This window comes from Hyperoodon ampullatus, assembly GCF_949752795.1.
Source record: "Hyperoodon ampullatus genome assembly, contig: SUPER_X_unloc_1, whole genome shotgun sequence".
Lineage (NCBI taxonomy): Eukaryota > Metazoa > Chordata > Mammalia > Artiodactyla > Ziphiidae > Hyperoodon > Hyperoodon ampullatus.
Window position 1 is genome coordinate 6,816,027 of NW_027641097.1, and position 14,672 is coordinate 6,830,698.

Consider the following 14,672-nt stretch of genomic DNA (forward strand, 5'->3'; position numbering starts at 1 on the left):
CCTTCTCATAACAATGCTCCATGCCCTTGTCATTACAGTCCTCCATGAACCCTGTACCACAGTGTTCCAGGCCCTTGTCATCACAGTGCTCCAGTCCCACTCTCATCACAATAATCCATGAAACTTTTCAGACAAATGCCCCATGGCCTTGTCATCACAATGCTCCATTACCACTGTCATAACAATGCTCCATGATCCCAGTCATCAAAATGTTCCACAGCCTTGTCATCACAAGACTCCATGACCCTTGTCATCACAAGGCTCCATACACATGAAATCAAAATGCTCCATGTCCTTGTCATCACAAAGCTCCATGATGCATGTCTTCAGAATGCTCCATGGCTTTCTCATCACAATGCACAATTCCCTTGTCATCACAATGCTCCATGACACCTGTCATCACAATGCTCCGTGACTCCAGTCATCACAATGCTTCATGACCTTTGTCATCACAATGGTCCATGCCCTGGTCACACAAGGCTCTGTGATCTTTGTCACCACAATGCTCCATGCCCTTGTCATCATAATGCTCCATGCACACTGTGATCACAATAATCCATGAAAATTGTCAGACCAATGATCCATGCCCTCGTCACACGAGGCTCTGTGATCTTTGTCACCACAATGCTCCATGAACTTTTCTTCACAATGCTCTGCGCCCCTTGTCATCACAATGCTCCATGCCTTTGTTAGCACAATGCTCCATGACAATTGTCATCACAAGGCACCATGGCCCTCTCATCACAATGCTCCAGGACCTTCTCATCGTATTGCTCCGTTCCTTTCTCATCACAATGCTCCATGACACCTGTCATCACAGTACTCCATGAATATTTTCAGCCCAATGCTCCATGACTTTCTCATCACAATGCTCCATGACCCATGTCATCACAATGCTACATGACCACAGCTATCAAAATGATCCATGCCACTTTTCATCAGAATATTCCATGCGCTTGTCATCCCCATGCTCCATGACCCCTGTAATCACAATGGTCCTTGACGCTTGTAGTCACATAGCTCCATGACACTTGTCATCACGGTGCTCCCTGCCTTTGTCAGCAAAATGATACATGACCTTTTCATCACAATGCTCCATTCACTTGTCCTCACAATTCTCCATTAACTGTGTTATCACAATCCTCCATGAACTTTGGGATCACATTGCTTCATGCCCTTGTCATCACAATGCTCCATGATTCTTGAAATAAAAATGATCCATGACCTCTCTCATCACAATGCTCCAAACACTTGTGATCAGAATGTTCCATAACACTTGTCATCACAACGCTCCATAACACTTGTCATCACAATGCTCCATGATGCCTGTCATCACAATAATCCATGCCCTTGTCATCACAATGCTCCATGAACTTTGTCATCACAATGCTCAATACACTTGTAATCACAATGCTCCCTGACACTTTTCCTCAGAATGCTCCTTGAACCCTGTCTTGAAAAGACTCCATGCCTTTTTCATCAAAATGCTCCATGCCCTTTTTCTCACAATGCTCCATGCCATTGTCATCATAATACTCCACAAGTTTGTCATCAGAATGCTCCAAGACCCTTGTCATCACAATGCTCCATGACCCCACTCATCACAATGCTCCATGACACATGTCATCACAATGCTCCATGAAACCTGACAACACAATGATCCGGGACATTTGTCATCAAAGTGTTCCATGACCCTTGACATCACAATGATCCATTCCCTTGTCATCATAATGCTCCATTACCTTTGTCATCACAATGGTCCCAGTCCTTGTCATCACAATGCTCCATTACATTTGTCATCACATTTCTCCATGACACATGGCATCACATTGTTCAGTGCCATTGTCATCACAATGCACCGTGACATATGTCACCACAATGCTCCCTGACACCTTTCTTCACAATAATCAATGACCTTGTCATCACAATGCTCCATGCGCTAGTTATCACAATGTGCCATGCCCTCTGTCATCACAATAATCCATGAAACATGTCAGACCAATGTGCCATGCCCTCTCTCATTACAATAATCCATGAAACATGTCAGACCAATGCTCCATGCCCCTTTCATCCCAATTCTCCATGCCCTTGTCATCACAATGCTCCATGAACCCTGTCATCACAATGCTCCGTGACTCCAGTCATCACAATGCTTCATGACATTTGTCATCACAATGTTCCATGCCACTTTTCATCTCAATGCTGCATGAACCCTGTCATCACAATGCACCATGCCCATCATCATAATGCTTCATGCTCTTGTCATCACAATGAAATCAACATTCTCCATGACCTCTGACACCAAAATGCCCCAAACCCTTGTGATCACAATGTTCCATAACACTTGGCATCACAACGCCCCATTACGCTCGTCATCACAATTATCCATGGTCTTCTCATCACAATGCTCCATGACCTTTGTCATCACAATGCTCAATACACTTGTCATCTCAATTCTCCCTGACACTTGTCTTCAGTATGCTCCTAGAACCCTGTCATGACAAGGCTCCATGCATTTTTCATCGCAATGATCTACGCCCTTTTCATCACAATGCTCCAAGACCCCGGTAATCACAATGCTCCATGTGCTTGTCTTCACAAAGCTCCATGACACATGTCATCAGAAAGCTCCATGGCCTTCTCATCACCATGCTCCATGCCCTTGTCATCTCAATGCTCCAAGACCCCATTAATTACAATGCTCCATGCCGCTTTTCATCAGAATGCTCCATGAGAATTGTCATCACAAGACTCCATGGTCTTCTCAGCACAATGCTCCAGGACCTTGTCATCACAATGCTCCATTCCCTTGTCATCACAATGCTCCATGACCCCTGTCATCACAATACTCCATGAACATTTTCAGCCCAATGATCCATGACCTTCTCATCACAATGCACCATGACCCCTGTCATCACAATGCTCCATGACCACTGTCATCCCCGCGCTCCATGACACCTCACAACACAATGATCCGGGACTCTTGTCATCAAAAATCTCCATGATATTGTCATCACAATGATCCATGCCCTTGTCATCCCAATGCTCCATGACACCTTTAATCAGAATATTCCGTGACCCTTGTCATCACAATGCTCCATGACCCTTGTGATCACAGTGCTCCATGGCCCCTGTAATCACAATTCTCCATGAACATTTTTAGCCCAATGCTCCATGAACATCTCATCACAATGCTCCAAGACCCCTGTAATCACAATGCTCCATGCCCCTTTTCATCTCCGTGCTCCATGAACCCTGTCATCACAATGAACCAGGCCCATCATCATAATGTTTCATGCTATTTTCATTAAAATGAAATCAAAATGCTCCATGACCTCTGTCATCACAATGTTCCAAACCCTTGTGATCACAGTGTTCCATAAAACTTGTCATCACAATGCCCCATGACGCTCTACATCACAATTATCCATGGTCTTCTCATCACAATTCTCCATGACCTTTGTCATCACAATGTTCAATACACTTGTCATCACAATGCTCCCTGACACTTGTCGTCATTATGCTCCTTGAACCCAGTCATGACAAGGCTCCATGACTTTTTCATCACAATGATCCATGCCCTTTTCTTCACAATGTTCCAAGACCCATGTAATCACAATTCTCCATGCCTCTTTTCATCAGAATGCTCCATGAGACTCGTCAATACAAGGCTCCAATGTTTTCTTATCACAATGCTTCAGTACCTTGTCATCACAATGCTCCATTCCCTTGTCATCACAATGCTCCATGACCCCCGCCTTCACAATACTCCATGAATATTTTTAGCCCAATGCTCTATGACCTTCTCATCACAATGCTCCATGAACCTGTCATCACAATGCTCCATTACCACTGTCATCACAATGCTCCATGACCCCTGACAACACAATGATCCGGGACTCTTGTCATCAAAATGCTCCATGACCCTTGTCATCACGATGATCCATGCCCTTGCCATCCCAATGCTCCATGACCCCTGTAATCACAATGCTCCGTGATGCTTGTCATCACAGTGCTCCATGATTCTTGTCATCAAAATGCTCCATGCCTTTGTCAGCAAAATGCTTCATGACATTGTCATCACAATGCTCCATGCACTTGACATCACAATACTCCACATCCTTGTCATCACAATGCTCCATAAACATTGTCATAACAATGCTCCATGCACTTCTCATGAAAATGCTCTCTCACCACTGATATCACAATGTTCCATCACTAGTCATCAAAATACTCCCTCACCACTGTCATCACAATGTTCCATGACCCCTATCTTCACAATGCTACATGCCGTTATCCTCACAATGCACCACTCCCTTGTCATCAAAATGCTCCATGACCTTTGTCATCAAAAAGCTCCATGACACTTGGCATCACAATGCTCCATGCCATTGTCATCACAATGCTTCATGAAGCCTCTCATCACATTGCTCCATGCCCTTGTCATCACAAACCTCCATGACGCTTGTCATCACAATGTTCGATGCCCTTCTCATCACAGTGCTCCATGACCTTGTCATTACAATCCTCCATGACCCATGTATCACAGTGTTCCGTGTCCTTGTCATCACAATGCTTCATGCCCTCTCTCATCACAATAATCCATGAAAATTTTCAGGCAAATGCTCCATGCCCTTGTCATCACAAAGCTCCATGACGCATGTCATCAGAATGCTCCATGGCCTTCTCATTCACAATGCTCCATGCCAGTGTCATCACAATGCTCCAAGACACCTGTAATCACAATGATCCATGACACCTGTCATCAAAATGCTCCATTTCCCTTGTCATTACAGTGCTCCATGACGCTCGTCATCACAATTATCCATGACCTTCTCATCACAATGCTCCACGGTCTTGAAATCACAATGCTCAATGTCCTGGTCATTACAGTGTTCCATGTCCCTTGTCATCACAATTCTCCACGTCTTTGTCATCACAATGCTCCAAGACACATGTCATCACAATGCTCCGTGACTCCAGTCATCACAATGCTTCAAGACTTTGTCATCACAATGGTCCATGCCCTCATCATCACAAGTCTCTGTGACATTTGTCACCAAAATGTTCCATTAACTTTTCATCACAATGCTCTGTGACCCTTGGCATCACAATGCTCCATGCCTTTGTCAGCTCAATGTTCCATGACACTTGTCATCACAATGCTCTATGAGCTTGTCAGCACAATGCTCCCTGACCGATGTGATCACAATGCACCATGTGGTTGTCATCACAATTCTCCACATCCTTGTCATCACAATGCTCCATAAACATTGTCATCACAATGCTCCATGCACTTCTCATGAAAATGCTCTCTCACCACATATATCACAATGTTCCATCACTAGTCATCCCAATACTCCATCACCCCTGTCATCACAATGCTCCATGAAACCTGTCATCACAATGCTCCAGGCCCCTTGTCATTACAGTTCTCCATGACGCTCGTCATCACAATTATCCATGGTCTTCTCATCACAATGCTCCACAGTCTTGCCATCACAATGCTCCATGACACTTAAAATCACAATGTTACATGCTCTTGTAATCACATTCTCCATGCCCTTGTCATCACAATGCTCCAACAGCCCTGTAATCACAATGCTCCATGCCCCTTTTCATCTCAATGCTCCATGAACACTGTCATCATAATGCACCGTGTCCATCACCATAATATTTCATGCTATTGTTATCACAATGAAATCAAAACGCTCAATGACCACTGTCATCAAAATGCACCAAACCCTTCTGATCACAATGTTCCATAACAACTTGTCATCACAATGCCCCATGAGGCTGGTCATCACAGTTATCCATGGACTTCTCACCACAATGATCCATGATCTTTGTCATCACAATGCTCAATACACTTATCATCACAATGCTCCCTGACAGTTGTCATCAGTATGCTCCTTGAAACCTGTCATGACAAGGCTCCATGCATTTTTCATCACAATTATCCATTCCCTTTTCATCACAATGCTCCAAGACCCCTGTAATCACAATGCTCCATGTCCTTGCCATCACAAAGCTCCATGACGCATGTCATCAGAATGCTCCATTGCTTTCTCATCACAATACTCCATGCTCTTGTCATCACAATGCCTCAAAACCCCTGCAATCTCAATGCTCCATGCACCATTTCATCAGTATGCTCAATGACCCTTGTCATCACAAGGCTCCATGGCCCTCTCATCACAATGCTCCAGGACCTTCTCATCACATTGCTCCATTCCCTTCTCATCACAATGCTCCATGACCCCTGTCATCACAGTACTCCATGAATAATTTCAGCCAAATGCTCCATGACCTTCTCATCACAAAGCTCCATGACCCATGTCATCACAATGCTACATGACCACAGTCATCAAAATGATCCATGCCACTTGTCATCAGAATGTCATCACATTGCTCCATGTCCTTGTCATCACAGTGCTCCAAGACCCCTGTCATCTCAATGTTCTGTGACTCCAGTCATCACAAGTCTTCATGACATTTGTCATCACAATGGTCCATGTCCTCGTCACACAGGGCTCTGTGACCTTTCTCACCACAATGCTCCATGAACTTTTCATCACAATGCTCTGTGATCCTTGTCATCACCATGCTCCATGCCTTTGTCAGCACAATGCTCCATGACCGTTGTCATCACAATGCTCCATGCGCTTGTGAGCACAATGCTCCACAACCCATGTCATCACAATGAGCCATGCGCTTGTCATCACAGTGCTCCACATCCTTATCATTACAGTGCTCCAAAAACCTTGTCATCACAATGCTCCATGCACTTCTCATTAAAATGCTCTCTCCCCCCTGTCATCACAATGTTCCGTGATCCGTGTCATGACAATGCTACATGACCTTACCATCACAATGCTCCATGAACCCTGACATCACAATGTCCCATAACCCCTGTCATCAAAATGCTCCATGACCCTTTTCATCACAATCCTCCATGACCCCTGACATCACAATGTTCCATAACCACTGTCATCAAAATATTCCATGATACTTTTCATCAAATTGCTCCATGACCCTGTCATCAAAATGCTCCCTGCCCTTCTCATCACAATGCACCATGACCTTGTCATCAAAATGTCCCATGAACTTTGTCATCACAAACTCCATGATCCGTGGCATGACAATGCTCCATGCCATTTTCATCACCATGTCTCATGACCCCTGTAATCACAATGCTCCATGCACATTTTCATCAGCATGCTCCATGAGACTTGTCATCACAAGGCTCCATGGTTTTCTCATCACATTGCCCCATGACCTTGTCATCACAGTGCCCCATTACCCTGTCATCACAATACTCCATGAACATTTTCAGCCCAATGATCCATGACCTTCTTATCACAATGCTCCATGACCCTGTCATCACAATGCTCCATGACCACTGTCATCACAGAGCTCCATGACCACTGACAACACAATGATATGCGAATCTTGTATTCAAAATGCTCCATGACCCTTGTTATCACAATGCTCCATGCCCTTGTCATCACAATGCTCCATGAAGCCTCTCATCACATTGCCCCATGCCCTTGTCATTACAAACATCCATGATCCATGTATCACAGTGTTCCGTGCCCTTGTCATCACAATGCTCTATGCCAACTCTCATCACAGTAATCCATGAAAGTTTCCAGACCAATGCTCAATGCCCTTGTCATCAAAATCCTCCATTGCCCATGTCAAAACCATGCTCCATGAACCCTGCCATCACAATGTTCTACGGTCTTGTAATCACAAGGATCCAATACCCCTGTAATCACAATGCTCCATGCCCCTTTTCATCAGGATGCTCCATGAGAAATGTCACCAAAAGGCTCCATGGTCCTCTCATTACAATGCTCCAGTACCTTGTCATCACACTGGTTCATGCCCACTTAATCAAAAGGCTCTGTGAAATTTGTCACCACAATGATCCATGAAAATTTCATCACAATGCTCTTTTACCCATGTCTTCACTATGCTCCATGCCTTTGTCAGCACAATGCTCCATGACGCTTGTCATCACAATGCTCGATACACTTCTCATCACAATGCTCCATGCCCTTGTCATTACAATCCTCCATGACGCATGTATGAAGTGTTCCATGCCCTAGTCATCACAATGCTCCATGCCGAATCTCATCACAATAATCTATGAAATTTTCAGACCAATGTTCCATGCACATGTCATCACAATGCTCCACTATCCCTGTCATAACAATGCTCCATGGCCCTTGCCAACATAATGTTCCACGGCCTTGTCATCCAAAGCTCCATGACCTTTGTCATCATAGTGCTCCAAGACCTCTGTAATCACAATGCTCCATGCCCTTGTCGTCACAATGATTCATAACGCATGTCATAAGAATGCTCCATGGCCTTCTCATGAAAATTATCCATTCCCTTGTCATCACAATGCTCCAGGAACCCTGGATTCACAATGATCCATGCCCCTTGTTATTACAGTGCTCCATGACGCTCGTCATCACAATTATCCGTGATCTTCTCATCACAATGCGCCACGGTCTTGACATCACAATGCTCCATGCCCTGGTCATCACAATGCTCCATGTCCCATGTCATCACAAATCTCCACGTCCTTGTCATCACAATGCTCCATGACACTTCTTATCACAATGTTACCTGATCTTGTCATCACAATTCTCCATGCACTTGTCATTGGAAGGCTCAATGATCCCTGTCATAGCAAGCTCCATGAGCTTGTCTTCACAATGCTTCACGACATTGTCATCAAAATTCTCAATGACACTTGTCATCACAATGCTCCATGCACTTGTAATCACAATGTTCCATGCCCTTGTCATCACAATGCTCCATGACTCCTGTCATCACAATGCTCCGTGACACCAGTCATCACAATGCTTCATGACCTTTGTCATCACAATGGTCCATGCCTTCGTCACCCAAGGCTCTGTGACCTTTGTCACCACCATGCTCCATGTCCTTGTCATCACAAAGATCCATGTCGCATGTCATCAGAATTCTCCATTGCCTTCTCATCAAAATGCTCCTTGCCCTTGTCATCACAATTTTTCAAAACCCCTTTAATCACAATGCTCCATGCACCTTTTCATCAGAATGCTCCATGACCCTTTTCATCAAAAAGCTCCATGTCCCATGATATCACAATATTCCATAACCCCTGTCATCAAAATGTTCCATAACACTTTTCATCAATTTGTTCCATGACCCTGTCATCACAATGCTCCCTGCCCTTCTCATCAAAATGCACCACGACCTTGTCATCAAAATGCTCCATGACCTTTGTCATCACAAAGCTCCATGACCCTTGGCATCACAATGCTCCATGCCATTTCATCAAAAAACTACATGAAACCTCTCATCATATTGCTCCATGTCCTTGTCAGCACAATGCTCCATGATGCTTGTCATCACAATGCTCGATACTCTTCTCATTACAATGCTCCATGCCCTTGTCATTACAATCCTCAATGACACATGTATCACAGTGTTCCGTGCCTTAGTCATCACAATGCTCCATGAACATTTTCGGCCCAATGCTCCATGAACTTCTCATCAAAATGCTCCATTCCCTTGTCATCACAATGCTCCAAGACCCCTGTAATCACAATGCTCCATGCCCCTTGTCATTACAGTGCTCCATGACGCTCGTCATCACAATTATCCGTGATCTTCTCATCACAATGCTACACGGTCTTGCCATCACAATGCTCCATGCCCTGGTCATCAAAATGCTCTATGTCCCATGTCATCACAATTCTCCACGTCCTTGTCATCACAATGCTCCTTGACACTTCTTATCACAATGTTACATGATCTTTTCATTACAATTCTCCAGGCACTTGTCATCGCAATGCTCTATAACCCCTATCATAGCAGGCTCCATGCGCTTGTCATGACAATGCTTCACGATATTGTCATCAAAATTCTCAATGGCCTTTGTCATCACAATGCTCCATGACCATTTTCATCACAATGTCCCAAGCCCTTGTCATCAAAATGCTCCATTACCTTTGTCATCACAATCCTCCATGACACTTGGTATCACAATGCTCCATGCCATTTTTATCACAATGGACAATGACATATGTCATCACAATGCTCCCTTACACCTGCCTTCACAGTACTCCATGACCTTGTCATCACAATGTTCCATGCCCTTGTCATCACAATGTGCCATACCCACTGTCATCACAATAATCCATGTAACTAGTCAGACCAATGTTCCATGCCCCTGTCATCAAAATGCTCCATGCCCCTGTCATCACAATGCTCCATGTCCCTGTCATCACAAAGATCCATGACACATGTCATCAGAATGCTCCATGGCCTTCTCATCACTATGCTCCATGACCTTGTCATCACAATGCTCCAAGACCCCTGTAATCACAATGCTCCATGCCCCTATTCATCAGAATGCTCCATTAGACTTGTCATCACAAGGATCCATGGTCTTCTCATCACAGTGCTCCAGGACCTTGTCATCAAAATGCTCCATTCCCTTGTCATCACAATGCTCCTTGACCACTGTAATCACAATACTCCATGAACATTTTCAGCCCAATGCTCCATGACCGTCTCATCACAATGCTCCATTATCCTTGTCATCATAATGCTCCATGACGCTTGTCATCACAATGTCCCAAGACCTTGTCATAAAAATGTTCCGTTACCTTTGTCATCACAATCCTCCAGGACACTTGGTATCACAATGCTCTATTCCATTGTCATCACAATGGACAATGACATATGTCATCACAATGATCCCTGACACCTCTCTTCACTGTACTCCATGACCTTGTCATCACAATATTCCATGCCCTTGTCATCACAATATGCCATGCACACTGTCATCACAATAATCCATGTAACTAGTCAGACCAATGTTCCATGCCCCTGTCATCACAATGCTCCATGCCCCTGTCATCACAAAGATCCATGACACATGTCATCAGAATGCTCCATGGCCTTCTCATCACAGTGCTCCATGACACCTGTCATCACAATGCTCCATGCCCCTTGTCATTACACTGATCCATGACGCTCTACATCATAATTATCCATTGTCTTTTAATCACAATGCTCCACGGTCTTGCCATCACAATTCTCCATACCCTGTTCATCACAGTGCTCCATGTCCCAAGTCATTACAATTCTCCACGTCCTTGTCATCACAATTCTTCGTGACACTTCTCATCACAATGTTATATGATCTTGTCATCACAATTCTCCATGCCCTTGTCATCACAATGCTCCATGACCCTTTTCATCCCAATGTTCCAAGCCCTTGTCATCACAATGCTCCATGACGCTTCTCATCACAATGTCCCAAGCCCTTGTCATCAAAATGCTCCATTACCTTTGTCATCACAATCCTCCATGACACTTGGTATCACAATGCTCCATGCCATTGTCATCACAATGGACAATGACATGTCATCACAGTGCTCCCTGACACCTGTCTTCACAATACTCCATGACCTTGTCATCACAATTCTCCATGCCCTTGTCATCACAATGGTCCAAGACACCTGTAATCACAATGCTCCATGCCCCTTTTCATCTCAATGCTCCATGAACCGTGTCATCACAATGCACCATGCCCATCATCATAATGCTTCATGCTATTATCATCAAAATGAAATCAATATGCTCCATTACCTCTGTCATCACAATGCTCCAAACACTTGTGATCACAATGTTCCATAACACTTGTCATCACAATGCCCAATGATGCTCATCATCACAGTTATCCTTGGGCTTCTATTCACAGTATTCAATTACCTTTGTCATCACAATGCTCAATACACTTGTCATCACAATGCTCCCTGACACTTGACATCAGTATGCTCTTGAACCCTGTCATGACAAGGGTCCATGCATTTTTCAACACAAGGATTCATGCCCTTTTCCTCACAATGCTCCAAGACCCCTGGAATCACAATGCTCCATGCCATTGTCATCACAAAGCTTCAGGACACATGTCTTCAGAATGCTCCATGGCCTTCTCATCACCATGCTCCATGCCCTTTTCATCACAATGCTCCATTCCCATGACATCAAAATACCCCATGACCCCTGTCATCACAATACTCCATGAACATTTTCAGCCCAATGCTCCATGACCCCTCTCATCACAATGATCCGTACTCCAGTCATCACAATGCTTCATGACCTTTGTCATCTCAATGGTCCATGCCATTGTCACACAAGGCTCTGTGACATTTGTCACCACAATGCTCCATGAACTTTTCATCAAAATACTCTGTGACACTTGTCATCAAAATGCACCATGCCTTTGTCAGCACAGTGCTCCATGACCCATGTCATCACAATGTGCCATGTGCTTGTCATCACAAATCTCCATGAGGCTTGTCATCAAAACGCTCGATGCACTTCTCATCACAATGCTCCATGTCCTTGTAATTACATTCCTGCATGAAATATGTATCACAGTGTTCCGTGCCCTTTTCATTACAATGCTCCATGCCCTTGTCATCACAATGATCCATGACCATTGTCATCACGGTGCTCCAAACCATTGTCATGAAAATGCTCCATTACCTTTGTCATCACAATCCTCCATGACTCTTGGCATCACAATGCTCCATGCCATTGTCATCACAATGGACCATGACATATGTCATCACTATATTCCCTGACACCTGTCTTCACAATACTCCATGACCTTGTCATCCCAATGCTCCATGCCCTTGTCATCACAATGAGCCATGCCCACTGTCATCACAATAATCCATGAAACTTGTCAGACCAATGTTCCATGGCCCTGTCATCACAGTGCTCTATGCCCTTGTCATCACAATGCTCCATGAACCCTGTCATCACAATGCTCCGTGACTCCAGTCATCACAATGCTTTATGACATTTGTCATCACAATGTGCCATGCCCACTGTCATCACAATAATCCATGAAACTTGTCAGACCAATGTTCCATGCCCCTGTCATCACAATGCTCCATGCCCTTGTCATCACAATGTGCCAAGAACCTTGTCATCACGATGCTCTAAACCCTTGTCATCAAAATGCTCCATTATGTTTGTCAACACAATCCTCGATGACACTTGGCATCACAATGCTCCATACAATTGTCATCGCAATGGACCATGACATATTTCATCAAAATTCTCCCTGACACCTGTCTTCACAATACTCCCTGACCTTGTCATCACAATGCTCCATGCCCTTGTCATCACAATGTGTCATGCCCACTGTCAACACAATAATCTATGAAACTTGTCAGACCAAAGTTCTATGTCCCTGTCGTCACAATGCTCCATGGCTTTGTCATCACAATGCTCCATAACCCCTGTCATAACAATGCTCCATGATCCCTGCCATCACAATGTTCCACGGCCTTTTCATCCAAGGCGCCATGACCCTTGTAATAACAATGCTCCAAGACCCCTGTAATCACAATGCTCCATGCCCGTGTCATCACAAAGATCTATGATGCATGTCATCAGAATGCTCCATGGCCTTCTCATCACAATGCTCCTTGCCCTTGTCATCACAATGCTCCAATACCCCTGTAATCACAGTGCTCCATGCCACTTTTTATCTCAATGCTCCATGAACCCTGTCATCACAATGCACCATGCACATCATCATAATGTTTCATGCTATTGCCATCACAATGAAATCAAAATGCTCCATGACATCTGTCTTCACAATGCTAAAAACACTTGTGATCACAATGTTCCATAATACTTGTCATCACAATGCCCCATGACGCTCGTCATCACAATTATGAACGGTTTAATCATTACAATGCTCCATGATCTTTGTCACCACAGTCCTCAATACACTTATCACCACAATGCTCCCTGACCCTTGTCATCAGTATGCTCCATGAACCCTGTCATGAAAAGGCTCCATGCGTTTTTCATCACAATGATCCTTTCCCTTTTCATCACAATGCTGCAAGACACCTGTAATCACAATGCTCCCTGACCTTGTCATCACAAAGCTCCATGACACATGTCATCTGAATGCTCCAAGGCCTTCTCATCACAATGCTCCATGCCCTTGGCATCACAATGCTCCAAGTACACTGTCATCACAATGCTCCGTGACTACAGTCATCACAGTGCTTCATGACTTTTGTCATCACAATGTTCCATGACCTCGTCACACAAGGCTTTGTGACCTTTGTAACCACAATGCTCCATGAACTATTCATCACAGTGCTCTGTGAACCTTGTCATCACAAAGTTCCATGCCATTGTCAACACAATGCTCCATGACCGTTGTCAGCACAATGCTTGATGCGCGTGTAAGCACAATGCTCCATAACCCATGTCATCACAATGCTCCCTGCACTTCTCATCACAATATACCACGCACTTGTTATCAAAATGCTCCATGACCTTTGTCATAACAAAGTTCCATGACACTTGGCATCACAATGCTCCATTCCATTGTCATCACAATGCTCCATGAACACTCTCACCACATTGCTCCATGCACTTGTCATCAAAAATCTCCATGAGGCTTGTCATCACAACGCTCGATGCCCTTCTCATCACAATGCTACATGTCCTTGTCATTACAATCCTGCATGATCTATGTATCACCGTGTTCCGTGCCCTTGTCATAACAATGCTCCATGACCCCTGCCATCACAAAGTTCCACGGCCTTGTCATCACA